This window comes from Myodes glareolus, chromosome 13 (genome assembly GCF_982192425.1).
Source record: "Myodes glareolus chromosome 13, mMyoGla1.1, whole genome shotgun sequence".
Classification (NCBI taxonomy): domain Eukaryota; kingdom Metazoa; phylum Chordata; class Mammalia; order Rodentia; family Cricetidae; genus Myodes; species Myodes glareolus.
Window position 1 is genome coordinate 12,220,581 of NC_142038.1, and position 22,588 is coordinate 12,243,168.

The 22,588-nt window shown below is 45.7% G+C and overlaps 1 long non-coding RNA gene across 1 annotated transcript; it reads left to right on the forward strand.

Annotated features, from left to right (window-relative positions):
• The first annotated feature begins 386 nt into the window (after positions 1-386).
• LOC125390559 (uncharacterized) lies at positions 387-2,843 on the forward strand. Its single transcript, XR_007228788.3, has 2 exons — positions 387-2,430; positions 2,552-2,843. It is a non-coding gene; the product is annotated as an uncharacterized LOC125390559 (long non-coding RNA).
• Positions 2,844-22,588: the final 19,745 nt, after the last annotated feature.

Genomic DNA, 22,588 nt, shown 5'->3' on the forward strand with positions numbered 1-22,588 from the left:
GAGGTAGGCTACCATCAGGTTAAACATCTAAGACAAGAGCTCACTTGAGACCTGAATGGCCAGAGGAAGGGATGGGGGGACTTTTGTTCTGATGATGCCCTTAGGTGTTCCTCCTGGGTCTCTCTATTAGCCCCTCACCCTTCCAGATGAGCAGTTTCTTACCATCCATGTTTTTGTAAGAGGAGGGGCTCCATTCAAACATTGGCAGTCCCCCCTCTCCCCGAAATTTGAAGCTGGGGCTTTCAGTCAAACACGAGGTGAGCCGTTCTCCGCCAAGAGCCCCCTGGGAGTCGCCAGGGGTTAGACAACAGAAGGGATTATCACTGAAATCGAATTTCAACAGAGGTGGTACCGTGCTTCAATCCACTCTGATGAAATGTGTCATTAAATATAGAAATAGATCACACACCTTCCCACTGAGGTTCTCTGGAACTGAGTATCTAGGTGAGAAGCTGCGCATCTGTGAGAGCTCACGGAGTGTGAGGGGGGGAGAAAAGCTCCCTCACTAGGGATGTGCTTAACCAGACTTATAAATAGTCCCGTCATAGCTTGTTTGATTAATTTGGGGGATAAAGAGTAAACGTGTTTTGCCAATTCATCAAATTTTATGTTTTCAAAGCAGTTCCTAATGTAAATATTAGAATCCGAAATGAGCAAACGGTCTCTGGTAATTAAATGCCCTAATTTACAGGTTCTATTAGCAGCGAACAAAGATAATTTCCCCCTTAAATTAACTTCTCTCCCCTTGTACCTTACCCTGTCTTAACTTGCTATCAGGCATCGGTGGATGTGCTTGCTGAGGGACTGAGTGGGAGTTGCTCTCTCGAGCTGACTGCAGGGGAAGAAGTTTGTAGTTCTTGAAGATGGAGCTCAGAAGAGCAGAGCCAGAACCCTGCCCAGGAGAGGTGACCCTCCAATGGGGCAGCGGGACCAGCAGAATGTGAACTTTGATAGCTATGGGTCAGTGACCTGCTATGGGGGTCAGGAGCTCTCCAGGGTCTGTGTGAGATCCCCATCCCGAGACCAGGGACCATCCCTGAGAAATCTGCTCAGGCGGAGGTGCCTAATGTCCTGGGTCCATAGGTCAGTGTTTGCGAGCCTCTCCTTTACACTACCCCTTACCCTGCAGAATTCCTCTAAAGTGCCATGAGTTATGTCCTATTGTGCAAACTCAGATGAGACTAGCCTCCGTGACATACTGGCTGGTGGCTACTGAGGGCAAGCCCTGACATATCCACATTCTCATTGGTAGCTATAGAATCCTAAAGCCAACCTCAGACAAACATATCAAAGTTAGGTGAGCACCCATCCCCTGCCATGTGCTGGGACAGGTATTCGGACAGATAGGCCAAGACTCACCCATTGGTTCACACATGATTTATTCTGCTTTATTTATTCAAATGGCATCGCTGCACCTCCTGCGGTCTCTTCACAGCACTGAGATCAGGAGAGGGGAGGGGGCACAGGTGTGTAGTGAGGGGGAGTGTCTAAATAACCCCAACAGTAAGCTCTTGCTCAAACCTGCACTCTGAATATCTGCTGGCCTCGCCTATCAAGGTGGTGACAAAAACCTCAACCCCTGAAGACAGCCAATCCTCTACCAGGAATACCCTAGCTAGACTCTGGCTTTTCAAGTTGGGAAAGACCTGACGAGCTCCCCTAGGCCAGCCCTGTGTCATGTGGGGGCAAGATAGACAAGAGTGTGTGCAGACCTGGCTGGGGTACCAGGAGGGACGTTGATGGGACTTAAGAATGTGCTTGGTGACTGGGCTCTTGGCTCCTTAGTAACCATTCCAGGCCTGAGATGTACACAGAGGAAAGACTTCCCACTGTCTTCCCAGCACACGGAGAGAGGGGAACAATCACAGATAGTAGCCTTGAGGAGAAACTGGCTAAGATGGGGTAGAGGGGGTGGGAAAGAGCCATCAGAGCCCGTGGCCTGGGATCTCGGTGACATAGCCTCGGCGGAAAGGAAAAGGAGCAATGATCACGAACTGGGCAGGCAGTCACACAGTAAGAAGCTAAAGTAGTTCTAAGGATGGGAGCGTGAACAAGTGTAAGCACACAGCTTGTCCTCGGGGCACTGACATGGCAGTCCTTGGAGAGACAGAAAGGGGTGACAGTCAGCTGACCACGGTAGATGAGGAGGGGGTGCTGGCAGAAGGAAACTCTTAGGGGTTAGCCAAGCAGGTGTATTAGTCAGAACAGGCTCTGTCATGCGGGAATAACAAACGAACCCGGATTCTCTGTGGCACATGGCAGTAACAATTTATATCCCATCGGTTTTGAGCTTGTTTGACCTGGGCCAGCCGCTGGTGGCATCTTTGTTTGGGACATCGTGATGGGCACAAGAAAAGAGAAAGGAGAAATGCATACCATCAAGCTTCAGGCTGGACATTGTCCTTGTCACATCTTCTCACGTCTTGTTGGGTGAGTTCCACACTGAGTGTCATTTATGTGACCTAAACAAACCGCACACTCAAGAAGGAGGTACAAGCCTCCTGTAAGGACAGAACATATTCGTGAATAACAATACGATCCCCTATCGCAGGAGAGCTTCCTGGAGGAGGAACACACGGCACGGGTCTCTGGAGACAAAGACAATCGAAAAAATGTGCTCGTCCAGCGAGACTGCGCGTTTTGAAGATGAAAGCATCAGCTTCAGAGGTGACGCTGGATGAAGCTGATTCCGCCTCAGTTTTCTCCTCTGTTATTTGGGTTTACTAATAAAATACATTTGGTAGACTTGCTGCGAAGCTAAAGATAGCAACACACACAGCTGCTTTGGAATGGTAAATAGAACATGGTAAAAAAAAAATATCAATAAAAACATGCTAGATAAATTTCAGCTTTTGTTGTTATTTTAGATGTCATGTAAACCCAAAGCAATAAATAGTCCAGGTTTATTTGGAGAAAATACTGTAGAGAGTATTCTAACAGATGCCGAAGAGCTCTGGTAACTGAGATGAGAAGATCAGAAAACAAATAAAGCAGAGCCAATTAAAGAGACTACAGGGCCCTTGTAGGGCCTTTAGGCTCGACTGACCCACGAAAATATAAAGATCTTCCCTCTCAGTGGTCACCTAGCAGTCACGTGGCATTTCTCTTGAAGACCAGACCAACCTTCCCACTGGGAATGGCAGCTCTGTCACAGCCGCATGGCCCAATCGCTAGGCTCCAGCTCTTTCTCAGAGGGTGATCCCGCGCAAATCCCTTTACCTGTCTGAGACCTGGGCCTTCCCTTCTCTGAAAGGAGAGGTGGGTTTGAGGGTGTGCCCTTGTCAATGGCACCCAAACTTTCCTCCCTCCTTTCTCCAGTCCACCATGATCCTGCAGCTCTGAGCACTTCCCTTACATCTCATCCTATAGCCTTTTACCCACTCCCAGCCCCAGCTCTGGTCTTTTCCAGGTCCCTCTTCAGCCCCAACATCACAAGCCTCTTATTTCCCATGAAACCTGGTTTTCATCGACAGCTCCAGAGAACAAGCAGTCTGAGTGAGCCCCAGCCCTGACTCTTCTCTCTGAAGCCAGAGGAGCTAGACAGTATCTGATTAGTTTGCAATAATATTACATAGCTTATAAATCTTTTAATCTATTCAATAAGAAGAAGTTAAAATGTACACACAACTAACCAGATAACAATGGCCCCAATTTGTGTTTTGTCTTACTGGCGACTAACATTCATGTCTACATGAGGATGGCATGTAATTAACATGTCATAATCAAAATGACTAAGTTTGACACATTATAATCACTGCATGGAGATTATAGCATAGCCAGGGGCAATCCACAGAGCCTATCTTAATATCATTTGCATAATGAAAGCATGGTGGCAGTAATAGCTTTTTTCTCTTGTTATCATAATTTCACCCAGGGCTGCAAGGGGCTCCCGCACTGTCAGATGTTGCCTGTTAAAAGTCATTGTGACTTGAAGGAGGCAGCAGAGTGACCCAGAGTCCTCCCCTTGGAACAATAGCTCCATGGCAGACCCCTAACGAACAGAGTGGGGCGGCGGGAGAACCAGCCTGCAGAAGAATCTCCTGTAGGCACAAACCCAGCAGGCACTGGACAGTCTGCCTCTGCAAGGCCTCTTACTTGCAATAAACTCTTGCATTCCAAGAGTTTGCCTTCTGATAGTAGTTGCGACTCCTTTTAGATTTCCGCAAATGTGACCAGATAGGAATACACACCTAAAGATTCCCCTGACAATTAAATGGGCTTCTTGTCTATCTATGGCCATGATGCTGACCATGATGTCAAACCTAGCAAATCAGTCATTCTACCAGCTTTTCATGGCCACAGACCACGTACCCAGCTTCAGCGAGTGCCTCCTTAAGGCAGAGACAGTGTCAGAGAACACCCATCACACATGGCCCCCTGTCCTCCTAATTCATTCCACATCTATTGAAAACTGTCTTCCCTGCAGCTCTTTATTGGCCTGCTCTCCCAACCCAGCCAGGCCCCACTTTGCCATCCTATTCTTACCTCTCCTTCCTCTGTTCTAGCTCATTCTTTGGGCTCTCAGAACCTCAGCTAGAGACACACCTACATATAACCATGTAGGTGTGTCCATTATATGTAGGTTACGGTTATACATATAGCCCCAACGCATTGTGTATAATTATGTCAATTAATACTTAAGCAGGTACACGGGAAAGTGGTTACTAGAACCTGGTACTAGGAGTAATGTATTAACATACTTAAAGAATAAAACTATGCACACTCCTGACCAATGAAAATGAGAAATAGGAACTCCATGGTGGAGAAACAGGTCAGACATCACCTGAGCCAAGTGACCAAGGCCTATGCCACCAGTGACAAACCCTGTCAATTCCACACATCCCTGGCAGGATTAAAAAGATACAGGAGCTAATGTGAAGAGAAAAGCCATTTGTGGGAAAACTAAGAAATCCAAATAAAGTCCATTATATGGCTAACATTCTTGTGCAAACATTAACCTCTCAGCTTGGATAAAAGCAGCTAAGTCTGCTGGGTGTTAACACAGATAAACCTGGATGAAAGCTAACACGGGTAAGATGGAGTAAAGAATGGGTCTCTGCTCTCTTTGCCGTGAGTTTTTTATTATTAAAACTGGAATTTAAAATCTGAATTCATGAAATTTCATACACATACATACTCACATCTTAAAATCAAATAAGATCTCAAAGGCTTTAAGCAAATGGTCAAGAAATCAATGTGAGTAGATATCTTTGTTCCCGGCGACAGTCCCCATGGTTTAACTAATTCTGCCAGCCCAGCAATGACCCTTTTACTTCAAGCTGTAACTACATTTCAGGTTGCATAGAAGAGAGTAGGAAGGAGAATGTGTATCCAGGTACCTAAAGACATACCTCTTTCCATTGGAGCCTATCAACCAAACGGCCTTGTTTTCCATCTCAAATGGGATAGCATACAGAAACAAATAAAAGCAAATTAATAGTGATTAAAATGCATAAGAAGAAATAACATTCCACAAGACCCACAATAAAGACGAAGGAACCTGTGACCTCATAGATTCATTCCTCCATTTGTATATGAAGAAATACGGGCTTAGTGAACACAAACCATTTGCCTGGACTCTTACAGCAGGGTGGTAGAGAGATGGACCCAGCTCTTCAAACTTTCAGCCAGGATACAGGAGTAAAATCATAGTTGCTCATGTCCAAAGAGTGCATCTATCTGGCACTAGAGACAAAATGACAATTTACATGTCAAAAAAAGCCAGGAGCTCTGGCTAGTCACTCCTTCCATACTCAATGTGGCTTCTCTTGGCAATGATGGGCTCCCCAGGGGCTCTGATTTCCTAGGATGTGCGAGCTACTCCTCCCTGCCCAGAGATACACTTTCTGGACACATTCTCCGGATGTGGCTGGATGCTATTCGCAGGGCCCCAAAGCTAAGAGCTTTGTTGCCAAGTCAGGGCTTGTTTCACCCTGCCACATCCCCTCCCTTATTTGGAGGGCTTGTCATTCACTGTTGACTGCCAGTCATCAGGGTCCTGGGCAGGAAATGAGGCCAAGGAACTTGGGCACAGAGCCCCCTGCTTCGAGGGAACTGCTGACTCACAGCCAATGCATTTTAACACAGGGAAACTCCCAGGAAAGCCAGAGGGCTGTGCCTGAGCTCCCAGAAGCTGAGCTTTCTGCTCTTCTTTGGGCCAAAAATTAATGCCATTGTTTTCTCCTAGGCCAGGAAACCATGCACGCTCTCGCTGTCTCTCGCTGTCTCCCTCCCTCTCCTATAAGATGGAATCCCGCACATCCGGGGCCCCAGCTGACATCTCACAAGCATCTCCACACTTAAGGATACTCAGAATTAGTGACATTGTTTGGGAAGTCGTAAAAGGTTGCTTTCTCACCGGCAAGGACATCTCCTACCGTATCTCCTTCCCTCAAATCTGGATTCTTCTGTTAAGTGTGGGCTCCTTTGGCTTCAGAGGAATTCTAGCTTTTGTTTTTTGACTCTCATTGCTACTCCTGGCCACAAGGGACAGAATCCATAACACACTTCTCTCTCCAAGCAAAATGAGGAAGTCGATGGTTTAATTCTCAATGCACAGCCTGAGAGCCCGGGCACAGTAGTGTAAACCCTGAATCCAAAGACCAGAGAGCTTGGCGTCCTGATGTTCAAGGGCAGGAAAGAAGTGTCCCAGCTCCAGAAGAAAGATCTTTTGCTCCATCCTCACCCCAATCATCCCTCCCATCCCCCTCAAATAGCAACCACCCACACTCAGGGCAGACCTTCCCATCCAGTCCACTCATTGGTTAGTCTCTGACATGCCCTCAGAGCACATGTGAAAACGATGCTTTCCCAGATTTCTAGGCATCTTTTAATCTAGACAAGTTGACACAAAAAATTAACCACCACACATGTTAAAACTCCATTTTTGGCTATGATCTTTGGGGTAGGTAATGTTGATCCAAATGCTTGGGCACAGTGTCACTCAAATATTTTCAATCAGCTAATTTATTCTCTCTATTTTCAGAGTGCAACTATCTGTTTGCCCAGCTGAGTTCATTTGTGTTTGCTATTTTCTCTTTTTTAAATTTCAATTCTATTTTATGTCTCTTGGTGTTTGATGTGCATGTATGAGCATCATTTGTATGTCTGGAGATGCTAGAGGCCAGGAGAGGGCATCTGATCTGGAACTGGAGTTACAGATGGTTGTAAGGGGCTGGCGATTAAACCCAGACCCTTTGGAAGAGCAACCAGTGCTCTTAACCATTGAGCCATCTCTCCAACTCTTGTGTTATCTTCAGTACAACTTTCCCAAGTTCTCAGTTCCCAGGTAGCTGAGCTATTTGAATAATGGCGGAGAACTAGCTGAGCATGGTAACATACACCTTTTGTCCTGATACTCAAGAAGCAGAGACACACAGATCTCATAACCCAGCCCACACAGCGAGTATAGGTCTCATAACCCGGTCTAAAACAAAACAAAATAATGGAGAAGTAAAATGATGGAAAAGAGGTGAAATGTGGTTGTGATTATAAAGTTGTTCATGATGTTTATCTTCTTTTATTGTCATTATTTTCTAAAATGTTTGTGACCATATCTAGTGCTCTCTGAGTTCACGCGATATGCCACCTTGGCTAGGCTATGGCACCCAGCTCTTCTGTCAAATGTGTCCAGATGCTGCTATGACAGTCATTTTCAGATGTGGTTAACCTTTAGTACAATAGACTCTCAGTAAACAAATTCTCCTCCATTATGTGAAGAAGTCTCATACAATTAGCTTCAGGCTCCCAGAGGAAACACTGAGTTCCCCAGCAGGAAGAAACCATGCTCCTAGTTTACCCTTAAACATCAATCGGCTTCTACTAGAATTTCCAGTATGTTAGCCGGGTTTCAATAACAATAAAAAACAAACAAACAAACAAACAAAAACACTATCGGGGGTGCATTACTGATTTCAAGTGATACCACAAAACTATAGAAATAAAAACAGTATGGTACTGGCATAAATGCAGATGCATTGATTGAAATAGAATTGAGAACCAGATAAAAGCCATCATTCTTATAGCCACCAGATTTTTGTCAAAGAGGCCAAAAATGCACATTGGACAAGAGATGACAACTTCCACAAATGGTGCTGGTCCAACTGGATAGCTCCATTCTGAAGAATGGTACTAGATCCTTATCTCTCACCCTGCACAAACCTCGCTCCCAGTGGATCAAGGGCATTGCCATTCCTGGCCACCCCTCTCAGGGAAACTGTAGCTGAGCATATTAACACTTCTGGGGATGCAGAAGTATATGCAGATCTGGAGAAAACAGAATGACTGGAGCCTAGACTGTTCCACCATTCCACTACTTTTGTGGAAGAACTTGGAGAAAAGAAGGTGGCAAAATAAAAACTTGGCCCAGGAAGAGCCTCATCCATGAGCCAAGAGTGCAGAGGGTGAAGGGCGCACACAGCACAACTGTCATGTTAGGCTGCTCCCTCACCTTCATGGATCGGAGGCAGGAAAACGAGCTGGGAATCCTGTACCAAATATAGCCTCCGAGAGCAATTATCCTGGCTAGGCTCAGAGAGGATTCACCTAGTCTTCTTTGGGTCTTCAGCCTTGCCCTAAGCCAGCTGAACTAGGCAGGTAATGGTTGCCATCAAATGAAAACCTTCCATTAGGAATGACCCAGTCATGACCTTGTCCAGGCTAAACTCAAACAGGGCCACACCCTGAAGACCAAATTTTTATTTGAGGAAAAACACCTTGGTTTTGAAGTCAGGGGCAGCTTTAGCAACTACACTATGGGATGTACCTAATGAATGACCAGCCAGGCCTGACAGAAACCATCTGAGTCCTGCCATTTCTTCTCCCATCTGTCCTCTGCCCTGGTTCCTTGTGGGAGAATTGTCTGTATTCTGTCAATCATATTTTAATAAAACGCTGATTGGCCAGGCAGGCAGTATAGGCGGGAAAATCAGACAGGAAGTAGAGGTGATGCAATGAGAACTCTCCCAGGAGAATTCTGGGAAGCAGGGAGGTTCCTCTGGCATTCCTGTGCAGACCACCGAAGAGGCAACATGTAAGCTGTCACACTGAGAAAGGTACTGAGCCCATGTGGCTAACATAGATAAGGATAATGGGGTAACATAAGTTATAAGAGCTAATAAGTAGCCTGACCTAATGGGCCAATCAGTTTATAACCTTATGGAGTCCTGTGTGTGAATTTTTTCTTTGGGCTTGCTGGTTGTGGGGTACTGGGGGGGACAGATACCCCAACAAGCCAGCCCTCTTGTTACATATGGCACCCACGTGAATAACTGAATCCACAGAAAGCTTGAGAAAGCTTGGGAAAGAATAGAGTAAAGCATATTGTCTTGGTAGCAGCAATTTCTCGGGTCTGCTCTGCTTGCTAGAGGCAAGCAAATGTTCTTAGATGCTTCCTGACTCAGCTTTAGCTGCAAAACTTTGTAGCTCCTTTAAGAGGTCCTGCCATGAAACACTTAAACGGTGTTGATGAAAAGCTGAACGCATGCTTTTCGGTTTTCAGCCGTAGCAGGAAAAAAGCTGTGCTGTTTTAAAATGCAGGCTTTCTGGGCTGTCCTGCCAGAGCAAACTCTGACTCTTTCAGGCAGGCAGTCCAACTGAGTGTGGTCTGTGAGCAGAATGCTACAGTTTGCTTGCTAGCAAGGACCTTGAAATGCCATAGAGTTGTGGCAGTGAACACAGCTCTGGCTGGTATCTCAGCCATGAGTCTGGAAAGCTAAGGAATGGACTGGATCTAGCCGTCAAAGCCACGGTTTTAGACTCATGTGGTCAGAAAAAGAGAGATATACAGAAAAAAGAGATTCAAAGAGGAAGAAAACCTCTAAATGGTTTACTATGAGTTAAAAGCTAAAGGTTAAAGTTCTTAGGGTAAAAAAAGGAAGAAAGAAAGTAGTTGAGTGTGGTAGTACACGCCTTTAATCCCAATGCCTGAGAGGCAGAGGTAAATTGACCTCAGTGACTTCAAGGGGCAGAAGTAGATTGACCTCTGTGACTTCAAGGTGTGGTAGCACACGCCTTTAATCCCAATACCTGGGAGGCAGAGACAGATAGATCTCTGTGAGTTCAAGGTGTGGTAGCAAACACCTTTAATCCCAGCACTGGGGAGGTAGAGACAAGCAGATCTCTGTGAGTTCAAGGACAGCCTGGTCTATAGTGTTATTCCAGGACAAAGATATACAGAGAACCTGTCTCAAAAAGTAAGAGTAAAAATAAAAGAAATAGAGGTTAAAATAAAGCCACATAAAGATGGAAAATACACAGAGAATCTTGATACTGTGTGTTATTATGCTCTCTTTGAATTGTTTGAATGCTGAGGAAGGAGCAACAGTTGATATAAGACTTTTGTTTATAAATGCTGCTGAACTAACCCAAGATAGGTATTTTGAAAATACCTTGGCTTCAAATTTGAAGTCAAAAGGTATGTTACTTTGGAGAAGAGATTTTGCTTTTGTTTCCACAGAAAATGAGAGGCTCTGGATTTATTCAGAGTTAAGAAAAATCACCTTTGACCAAGGGAGGCCACCTGAAAAATCTCCGACAGGAATAGATGGCCCAGATGACATAGTTCTACATCCAGAACAGATTCAAGACTGCTGCCTGAGATGATCAAGACTCACAGGATACTCCAGTCAGGACTTGATTATAACTCTAAATTTTCTTTAGGTCCCCATAAGATTATCAGCGCCCCCAACCAGCAGGAAGTAGCCTGAAATACTACACCCACATTCCCAACAAATGGACTATGGGTATTTTCCTTTGTTTTTTTTTTTTAAAAAAAAGAGGGAAATGGTGTGGGAGAATTGTCTGTATTCTGTCAATCATATTTTAATAAAACGCTGATTGGCCAGGCAGGCAGTATAGGCGGGAAAGCCAGACAGGAAGTAGGGATGGAGCAAAGAGACTGGGAGTATTCTGGGACACAGGAAACTCCCTCTGCAGTTCTGCCCAGACCACCGGAGAGGAAAGATGTAAGCTGCCCCGCTGGAAAAGGTACTGAGTCATGTGCTAATATAGATAAAGATAATAGGTAACATAAGTTATAAGAGCTAATAAGTAGCCTAACCTAATGGGCCAATCAGTTTATAATCTTATGAAGTCTTGTGTGTGATTTTCTTTGTTACTTGCCGGCTGTTGGGGTACTGGGAGGGACAGAAACCCCAACAAGCCGGCCCTCATGCTACAGTTCCTGGCTCGCAAAAGGGAGTGAGGCACTGATGGACTGCCCCTCGGATAATCTTTGTCATGTTGCCCACTCCAGGTGGTTCAAACGAATGCCTCTGAGGAGAATTCCAGCCTCCCAATGTCCAGGAGACATTGACACACTGACTTAGCCACAGCCAAGAACAGCTTACTCAATGACAAGGACCACATGTAAGGAAGTCATTGCTAGCATTCACTTTACAGGCACACGGGGCTCCAAATACTGATTGCAGGGAGAAGAGGAAGCCACCAAAACTGGCACCCGAGGAGCCTAGAGGTACAAACACTCATGGGTGCAGCAATGGAGCAAGACAGCCTTCCCAGGAGCAAAGTGTAGCTTTTGACACATTCAGGGTTTCCTTATTGGAATTGGATTCCTTATCAATATTTTTAAAGAAGGAAACTTCACAAGAAAACCTAGGGGTTTTTTTTTTCCTTTAAAAAAAAAGTCAGGGTCCCTGCATGGTGACACTATATCTGTTCTGAGGAGTGGCTGGCCCTTACCAATTGCTGCCAAGCCTTCAGGCATTCTCAGCACCTTCTGGGCCTTACTGGCGTGGTCCAGTTTGTCCCTCTCCTCTATCCCTTCTATCATCCAGGCAGTGTTAAAGACAAGAGAAACTGTGGAAGCTCAAGTGTCTGTGGGACTGGTGGACTCTTCCTCGGGGATGCTCAAGGAGTGGCCAGGGCTGGGAGAAAAGATACAGAGAGAGGAAAATGAGGTGACAGCCATGGGGAAAACTTTAATAACATAATGTATTATTGTAAGAGGATTTTGTAGAGTTCTGCAGTCTGGTATATGATGCAACCAGTTTCCATTTTATTAAAATAAAGAGAGATGGGAGAAGGGAGGGGGGCAGGGAGGAAGGCCTTGGTAACAACCCACATGGCTCTCCAGCACCCTGCTCTGAGGCCATGTGGGAGGTGTGAATGTGTTGGGCAGAACAGAAGGGCCTTTGTGTATAAGGATCATCACAGCTAGGATTAAAATCCTAGTACTGTCCAGTTCGGCACCTCTCTCTTCACTCACATCACACCCAAACCTCATGCCCCTCCTCCTCATGCCCCCCAAGCAGCTCCTCCCTGGTCCAGTGCCTGGCACACAGCAGGCACTCAGCAAGCAGAAGTGAAGCGGACTGCCTAGTGCCTCCAGTCCATAATCCCTCGGGCCTCATGATGATGCTAAGCCTCCACTCCAAGACCCATCTTTGAGTTCTCCAGGTCAGTGGAAAGCTAGACCAGGGTGTCCCCTTCATTTGGGCAGCCTGCTTTACCCTCTGTATTCCCCTTGACTTCACATCTTCATACCAAAGATGAGGATGACCACAGGAAACCTTCTAAGGACCAGGTAGTTAATCTCCCCAACAGCCAACACTCCTTCCCACTCCTACCAAGTAAAACTGTAAGACTAAGAACTCCCTGACCTTTGGCTCAAGGAGAAAGAAAGACCTAGTGGTAGGTATTTGGGGTCAATCTCCCAGACTATATCGAAGTTTTCAGGGTCCCAATCAAGCTTCTGCTTCTCCATGACCTGTAGAGCCTGGAACAGTAGAGAGCTCAGGAAGTCTGGAATCCTCTGCTCCATTCCCAGCTTTGCCCCACAGCAAACTGCCCCCCAGAGACACCAGCCACCAGCAAGAACCAGTATGGGAATCCATTTCAAACAATTCAAGTGATGGGAGAAGGCTCCGTCTCTGCTGCTGCCATGCTGGGGATGCTGACCAAGATGAGAGGACCTGTGTGTGTGCACATGAGCTCACATGCACCACTGATGCTGATTAAAGGTTTATGAGAAGAAGAAAATCGGATAGGATTTGGACAGAATCCGACCAAGTTTTCCATCCCTAAGCCGTTAAGTCCTGACAAGCCCTTATTTCTGCCTTAATGTAGAAAGGAGCCTAGGTTGGGGAATGTAAATGACAGAGCCCCGAATGTTTGAGATGATTATCAGATTTATGTAAGATGTACTCTGCTCTTTCAAAAAGATCATCGCGTGCACGCACACACACATGCACGCACCCACACACATGCGCACACACACATACACACACATGCACACACACATGTGCGTGCACACACACATACACACACATGCACACACACTCATACGCACAAGCACACCATCCCTAGCACATACCTCTTATCAGCAAACTCACCCTTCAACAAGGCTCATAGGCAACGAGGCACTGTAGAGCTCCACAGTAGGGCAGGTGAACAGAACATTCCAAAAGTTTCTGTAAGTCTCAGTGGAAGCATGAATCTACCATTTAAATCTGGAATGTCTTCCTGGAACATGAATTTCACCCAAAGACTGATGAGGAAAATGAGGCCATGACAGGAAGGCAGGAGAAATCATTTCCCTACAATATCAAAATGGAGTCCTCAGGTGGAAAGAATGTAATATCGCTTCCTGTGAGTTGGGAGGGAGGGGGAAGACTTCAAACCTGGGAGCATTTTTGCTTTCTACCCCCAGATCTGAAGGACACAATTTCAGAGAATTCGAGTCTATGTTACAGAAGTTTGTCTCTAACACACGCTTTCCTTTATCTTAAGCCAGAAGGGTGAGGTGAATGTGGATCGAACCCCCAGCCCATTTGGGCAAAATGCAGATGCAAACAGACACTTTGCCATGCTTCGGGTGTCTTCAGCTATGCCAAATAAGTCTGAGAAGGAAATTTAACCATTTCCTTAAAACTGTATAAAGAAAGAAAAGAAAGTCTTTGGAGATCCCCAGAGGAGTGTGGCTGTTTCCCAAAGTTTGATTAGAAATTATAAGAAGCTGGAGGTGGCTTTGAAACCCACGGAGGTGGTCAGATAATTCCAGGAATTTAATCAGGCTTAGCAAGGTAGTGATAGCAAAATGCAAATGGGAGGGATGGCTGGGTCAGCAGAGGAAAACCTGGAGGCTGAATCAATTTCTTCTCTGAGATTAACGCTGCAGCCTCCCTAGGTTGGAGGCTGATGCATAAAGTCAAAGGCTCCAGAAGTTCTTGGCAAATGACAGGTTAGTCTGTCACTACATGGTCCAGAGGCGACTTCAGAGTCCCGTTGCTACCCTCCTCTGCAGTGATTACTTGAACAATCGCTTTCCGGTTGCACGACGTAAACCCAGCAAGCAAGCCAAACTTCTCCCAGGGCAGCCAAGTTTGAAAAGTCTGCAGATTCCACTCAACCATCAACTTGGCACCATGATCTGGTGAAACCAGAGAGTGACCACGCTGAGCCCCGCCCCTGGTGGCTCTCACTCAGCCTGGAATGCTCTCTCTCTTAAGTCCAGTTCGTGATACTGAAGCCCTGGAGAGATGGGGCTGAGAAGATGGCCTAGTCAGTTATATGTCTGTCATGCAAACATGAGGACCAGATCTCTAACACCTATGTTTAAAAAAAAATGCTGGGCTCATGATCCCAGGTCTGTAACCACACCACTAGCCAGCCTGCAGGGACAGGAGGATCACTGGAGGCCATTGGCTGGCCAGCCTAGCTGACTTAATGGGTTCCGGGCTCAGTAAGACACACTATCTCAAAAGGATAAAGTGGGAAGAGACATTGAGGAAGACATCCAATGCTGACCTCTGACTTGCATGTACGCATGAGCATACACACACACCCAGAGAGAGAGAGAGAGAGAGAGAAAGAGAGAGAGAGAGAGAGGAGGGAGGGAGAGAGAGAAAGAAAGAGAGAGAGCAGGCTCCTGGAGTTCATTTTCTCTTTGGAGTCCTAGCTCTTACTAGCTGAGTTATTATAGACAGCTTCTTTCATACTTCTAAATATCAGTTTTCCCATCTATAAAATGGTCAGAAGCATGGAAATCAATGAGCCTGCTGAAGGAGCTGGAACAGACCAGAAAAGTGTGTGTCTGGAGCACAGCAAATATTTAATAAAGAGAGGCAGTTATTAGCATTGCTCTAAGTCAGAGGTGTCTGGCCCAAGGCAATCGTTTGCAATCCAAGATGCTTAAGCTCTGGCCTTATATATATATAAAGTTTTAGTCAGGAAACGTTAGGTCACACTGTCTGGTCAGTACATAGCCTAGACTGTTCCACACCACTCCCTCAGGTTGCTAGCCATCACCCCAGGCCTAGGGAAGTGGAAGTCCTTCGACTGCCACTGAGACCCTTGTATCAATAAAAGAAAAAAGAAAGAAAACGTCAAGGGCTTCCTGCCAGCCAGGAAAGAACACATTGAGAAGGACAAAAAGATTTTGTAGAGGAGGTATCTTGAGAAAAAATGATGGGCCATTGACACAAAGAGTAAAATATAGCCTCTGCAGCAAGGTGTACCAGAGGTCAATGCCACACTCACAGCAGAGCCACACACGAGCCAGTGCCACTTGTACAAGGTTGTCAATTTGAAGGTTGTTAGGTTTTTATTTTTGTTGTGTCTTACCTGTAAATTTAAATTTCTACCTAAACAAAACAAAATAAAATTTCTTTTATATCTGTCCATACATAAATTAAAATGAAATAATGTTATGGCTTGGGGCAGGAGCATTTGGAACTGTTTCATTATAAATAAGTTTTATCTATTATTTAAGTTAGAATATGACTGACTTATGCTGTGATCCACAGGCTTCCATCTCTCCGTGTTCCCATCTCTCCATGCACCCATCTCACCTCTCAACTCCTACCATGGCGAATCAAATCCACATGCCCACGTGTGGTCTGACTCGAGTGTGAAAGGCTTTATGGTTTCAGAGCTACGACTTTGGGGAAGTCATTGAACCATAGGGCTCTAACCTAATCAGTGTCTTATTGGTGGATTCATACTTTGATAGCGCTATGGGAATGTTGTAGAAACTGTGAGGTTGGGCCTGTTTAGACAAAGGAAAACATTTGGGATGTGCTCTTGAAAAGCCCATCTTGTCCCCAGTCTCATCATCTGCCTATTTCTGGCTGCCATGTGGTGAACGCTTTCCACTACAGTCATGACTCTCTGCCTCCTCACAGGCCCAGAAACCCAGAGCCACGTGACCGCAGGCTGAAGCCGTTGATGGTGCAAGCTAAAAAAATCTTGCCTTGTTTCAGCTGTCTGTTGTCGTCTCTTTGCTCACAGTAACAGAGAAGCCAACCGAAGCGGCTTGTACCATTGCAGCTGCCCAAACACACTGGGTCTTCCCCTCCGAACGTGGAACAAGAACGGTAGTCGCTGAGCGAAATGCGGAGGCACCAAACAGCTAAGGGATGCAACTAAGCAAAATTTTGAAAAGTGCAAATGAAAATTTAAAATCTGTGGTGAGCAGAATATTAAAGAAAGAGGGAGGTTAGAAAGATCGGAGCCTTGTGTGGCACCCTATCACTGCTTGTAATTTTCTCCCCGGCCGCATCAGGCCAGCACACAATCCCTGCCCCAGTCAGTCCCTGCCCTGGTCAGTCGCTTGATGAGTGGCACTGGAAGAGGTCTTTTGCTCCTTTGCTCCTTCTGTTCTTCGTCTGAATGTAAAAGTAACAGTAGCAGTGTGGTTCTGAGGATTAAGACGATAATGACCCTATAGTGACTGATGTGGTACTTGCCACTCAATGCCATTATCGTTGGACACTAGTGTGGCTACCCTGGCATCACCCTGTCTGTGGACAGCCCCACAGAATGCCAAGAGAGTTCGCTTCTCAACCTGCCATTATACAACGCACACACCTCAGTGTCAGGGTAACGTTACCTCCTATTTTAGAATTGTTGCTATTTTTCCAAGTGACTGTAAACACTAGATCTCAGGTCTGCTTTGGCCTCAACTGGCTTCTGACACACAGTAGATACTGAATAAATATTTACCAAGTTAGCAAACTAATTAAATGAGACTTAGTCCAAGAATCTACTAATCTACCAAATAGTATCTATCACACTCTAGGACCAATGCGTATCCACTGGCAGATTTCACGATATTTACTCAGCGCTAACCACAGTCAAGCATTGTGTCTGGAGCTGAGGCAAGAGCAGGGAATAAAATAAACACAGCCTTGTTCCCTATGGCATTAGCAATCTCCCAAAGGAGATGGACAATTAAAAGCAATTACAGTAAAGTGGCAAAAGGTGCTGAGGGAGCTGGAAAGAGCTGGAAGGAGCTGGGAGGAGCTGGAAGGAGCTGGAAGGAGCTGGCTGTGATGGAGCATCAAAGGTGAAGCAGATATCCAGGAAAACTGAGGCTGGGGGAAAATCAAAGCCAGGTGGCAAAAGACCTTCTAAGCTTGCTAAGGAGACTGACTTGTCCTACAGGTGGTGGAGGGCCACTGAGTGTGTTTTAGTATAAATGGGAGAAATTACACAGCAAAAAGAATTACCAGTACTAGCAATGGAAAACAGGGACATCGATCAGTTAACTTAAGGAAGACACAGTGTTCAGGTCTCAGACCAAGCTGCTGGAATCTGGTCTTACCATCTTGCCATCTCAGCTCAGCATTCTCTCCTCCTGGAGTCCGTTTCCCTCCTCAGTTACACACGATGCCATACCTGCTGCGGCCACACAGCTGCTCAGGTTCAAGACCAACAATCCTGTCTCAGGTAGTTCAAGCTGAAGCCCCAGGCCTGGTTTGATTTGATGTCTTGTCTAATCAAGCACCAGGAGAGTGAAAGTAGGTGACTCATCTAAGTGAGGTTCCATGGAAACCCCCAAACAACCCGGGCTATTGCCAAGGCTATTGGTGGCTCTCCACAAACGGACGGTAATGCCCTATTGCTGAAGACAACACTTAACACAACTCACTGGGCATGGAGAAGTTGATTTGGCGCCTATTTAGGTCCTCTACCCCTACGGACTACTCTTGGTACTAGAAGGGATTCCACATGCTACCAAAGGAAAAATGTAAACACCAACTCAGCTATAAACCCTTCACTCTACAAGAGTGACCTGCCTGCAGGATACACTGGGCCAATAGTGGCCAAAGCTTATAGAAGCACCCAACCAATATCTGAGTTAAGGCCCACTCCATAAGATGGAATACACACACAGTGCCTCTGCATGGCCAAGAACATGAGACTAGAAAGGCCAGGGACTTAGGGGGAAACCAAATACGACCATTCTACTGAAGGAGCATCACATAAAATGACTCCCAATGACATCTGTTATACTCATAAATCAGCATCTTGCTCAGCCAACATTAGAGAAGCTTCCTCTTGCAGCCGACGGAAACAAATACAGAGACCCACAGCCAGAAAGTAGACAGAGAGACTTTAAAACACAAGGCCTAAAAGGAGTATCTCCATCAAATCAGTCTGCTTGGGGCTCAGGGAATTCTGCAGAAGAGAAGGCAGAAGGAGCGTAAGAGCCAGAGAGGAAGGGAGACAGCAAGGATTGAGGCCTTCTAGACACAGCTGGGCTGGCACACTGTTGAACTCACAGAGACTATGGCAGCACGCACAGGTCTGTACCAGTCGGATTCTAGAACTGAGAGAAGCAGATATGCACCCCCATCCCTAACCCATCTCCAACTGATAACCGCTAGCTTTCTCCAAGGGATCTTTACTGGGGAAACAAACCATCCTTAAGGGTCGGCCACAAAACAAGCCCAACCATCTTTGGAGGTTGTCTCAATGCTATTATGGCTTCCCGTTTGGGGATTTTGTGGGATTTCTATGTGTGTGAATGTGTGTGTCTCTGCATCTGTCTGTGTTTCTTGGGCTTTGTCTCTCGCTTTTCTTTCCTTGTTTGTTTCTTTATCACATTCCAACTTGTTTTTCGTTCGTCTTATTGTATTGTATTTTATTATTAGCCCTGAGATGCCTGTTTGTTTTCTAACAAGTGACAGAAAGTGTGTGGATTCAGATAGGAAGTAGGTGGAGAGGAACTGGAAAGAACAGAAGGAAGGGAAAAACATAATCAGAATATATTACTGCATGAAAGAAAATCTATTTTCAATAAAAGGAAAAAAATGAAATTTGATAACAGTCAAAAAAAAAACAAAAAAACAAATGGTGCTGGGAACAGAATCCTGAAACCCAGAACTGGGACTATCAGTGGCAGGGTCGCTTACTTCGCATGTGTGAGGGTCTCGATTTCATTTCCAGCACCACAGATAATGATGATGATGATGACAATGATGATCCAACATAGAAATATTTTTTCAGGAATGATTTTATGATTAGATTTGTACATTTAGAAAAGCCATCAAACAGACCAACACTGCCACATGATGTGGGAGTCCCCTCTGTGTATTACTTGTATTGGTTAATGAATAAAGAAACTGCTTTGGCCTGATAGGGCAGAACTTAGGTAGGCAGAGAAGATGGAACTGAATTCTGGGAGGAAGAAAGCAGAGTCAGGGAGAGACACTATGAATCCTCCAGAGACAGATGCTGGGAATTTTACCTGGTAAACCACTGCCACATGGCGATACCCAGATTAATATAAATGGGTTAAACTAAGATGTAAGATTTAGCCAATAAGAAACTAGAATTAATGGGCCAAGCAGCGAATTAATTAATACAGTTTCTGTGTGGTTATTTCGGGGCTAAACTAGCCGGGCGGCCAGGACGAACAAGCGGTCCCTCCTTACAACAGCCACAGCACAGTTGGGAGCTACTGCAAGCAAGGAGAAGAGAGAGCCCTGGGAAGGAGGGTGCTCTCTTCCAGAGGCCAGATCCAGAACAACAGAAGTCTGGCGAGGAAACTGGAGGTGGGCAGGCTTGAGATGAGGGCTGTGAACTCACAAGGGTGCTCACCCTCTGTACAGTTGAGATGTGCCCAATCCTTTAATGCCAGGACCCTGACTCCCCTTCAGTGCCATCTTCTCCCATTGTTCTGGTGGAGCTTCAAAGATGAAGGTACCAAAAAAATATTCTAAAATGGTATTTGTGTCCCTGTTTGAGGAAACTGAGTCCAGAAGAGCTAAACCAATGGTTTGATATTTCCTAACAGGCCATTTGTAGAACCCAGGATGTCTGGCTTCTGCCTTGAAGGTTGAGCCTGTCCATCTCCCCACTGCTTCTTATAAAAAAAAAAAAAACCACTTCCTGCTGTAGGGCTCTCACTAGGTCCTATTCTGGTTAAGTTTATTAGTGTCAGCCATTCCAGCCCTTCCATGCTTCACAGGCAGGTCCATAAGCCCAAAAGTTCTGTCGTAATAATGGAACTTTCAGTGGTCTAACCTTTAACCTAAGCAAGTTCTTGAATGTAGAACCACATACTCTGAGTGAATCTAACACTCAAGCATAGTCCCATTGGTCCCTCTTAAATCTTGGAAGGGCCAGTGTGTGTGTACACAGTTGCACACATGTTTGTATGTATGCGTGCAAGGAGGTTTTGGAGGGCTTGTGCTATTGCTTTAGAGACAGGTCTCACTATGTAGTTCTGACCGTCCTGGAACTCATTATATAGACCAGGCTGGTCTTGAACTCACAGAGATCCACCTGCCTCTGTCTCCTGAGTGTTGGGATTAAAGACATGCACAGTTACACCCAGTGCATGGTGTGTTTTATTTCAAAAGAGCAGGGGTGTTCAAAGCCACATCTCAAGGCAGAATTGTTGCAGGAGGGCCACTTGTTAGTTCTGGCTGCCCAGATCCAAAATAACCACACAGATACTGTATTAATTAAATCACTGCTTGGCCCATTAGCTCTATCTTCTTATTGGCTAACTCTGACATCTTAATTTAACCCATCTCCATTAATCTGTGTATCACCACGAGGTCATGGCCTATCAGCAAAATTTCAACACATCTCCGGTGATGGATCCATGGCGTTTCTCTGACTCTTTCCTTCTCCCAGCATTCAGTTCTATCTTCCCCACCTACCTAAGTTCTGCCATATCAACAGGCCAAGGTAATTTCTTTATTCATTAACCAATGAAAGCAATACATAGACAGCAGGACCTCCCACACCACAGAATGAGGATCTTCAGTCTTTGTTCCCAGCTGCCCTACCTGCGGAATGCTCAAGAACCATGCCAGCTTTCGAAGCAGATGGTTAGCCACTGCATGCCAATGTTCCATTGATTCTGGAACGTTCTTACGTGTGCTCTCACGGATTAATGAGCTCCTAATATTGGGATAGCAATCATTTTCCTTAAATATGCATAGTCAGCTTTTTAAAGTGTCACGAGGAGTAATTATTAGCTGTCTGAGTGCTATTCACTTGAGGGAAATATTTACTTGCATGTGAAACGGAACCTGTGTTTGTTTTGTGGGATACATGGCCTCCTGGCAAGCCTGGAGCAATTACCAGAATGATTTAAGGGGACCCAGATGGTGGGAATCTGGGCGAGAGGCATGGCTGCTGACAGTTATGTGGAGCCTTACACAGCTTCAGACTTGGGAAGTGCTTGCTCAGATTTGATTCAGTTAGAGGAAAACTCACAAGACCCTCCTACGTGTAGGACATAGCACACAGAATACGATCTTGGAAACCAAAGTAAACCTAAATTCTTGTACTTTGAAGCCTCGGTCCCATTTGGAAAAATGAAATAATATCTAGAACCTAAAGGTGTCAGGAGGCTTAGATAACATACATAAACAATACATAAGTGCATAATATCTACCTCCTAAGGGTGCTGCGAGGCTTAAATGACATACAGATCTCCTAGCACAAAGCCCAGGGTGAGCTAGGCTTTGAGAAAATGCCAGCTCTTTCTTTCTCTTCTCATCTACAAGGCCCGTCCTCCTGGCTGGATGGAAGATGCGTTACTACCAGACAGAGCCTGAGATGGTAGGAAAGATACGCAATTAGTAGGATATCAAAGCTGGACTCAAATCTTCAAGGAGCCTGACCCAATTCACCAGCAGTGGGTATGAACTGTGTGCCTAACGCCTTCAGGTTGAGCATGGTCATCGCCATCTTGAATCAGAACAGCTGTGATCATGCACACACGTCCCTTACATGAAGGGGCATATCCACACTCCCTCATGAGGGAGTAGAGAGGCTCTTGAGGATCACTGGGCTCATCCGACTCACAGGGTCACAGGGCTCAGGAGCTCATGAGCCACCACAAGAACTGACCAGGTCCCTTCCCTAGCCTTCCTGAGATTAAAAATGTAGAAGTTCTTTTCTCTTGGCACTGAGACAACTCCCTGGAGACTTCCAAGGCTTCTTGCCTCCTTGTGTACATGCAAGAGTTGAGGATGATCCAACAATAGATATGCCCTAGCTTGTGCATTTTAAATCAAAATGTTCCAACTGAGAAGACACACAAAGGAGTCCAAGTCACACATCCCACTCAAGGAAGATACGTGGTGTGGAGAGAGAAGATCTGTATCTAGTGAGGAACCTAACCAGGGTGGATCACAGGCCTAGGAGAAGAATCAGCCAAGTGGAGAACAGCAACCCTGATGCCCCAAGAAAGCCATGATGATTCAGAAAATGTCTCTCTTGTGGGGAATGGGTGTCAGGAGCCACTGCAAGCAGGGAGAAGAGTGAGCGGCCAGAACAGTGGGTTAATGGGCTAGGAGTGCTGTTGGACAGCAGGAGGGAG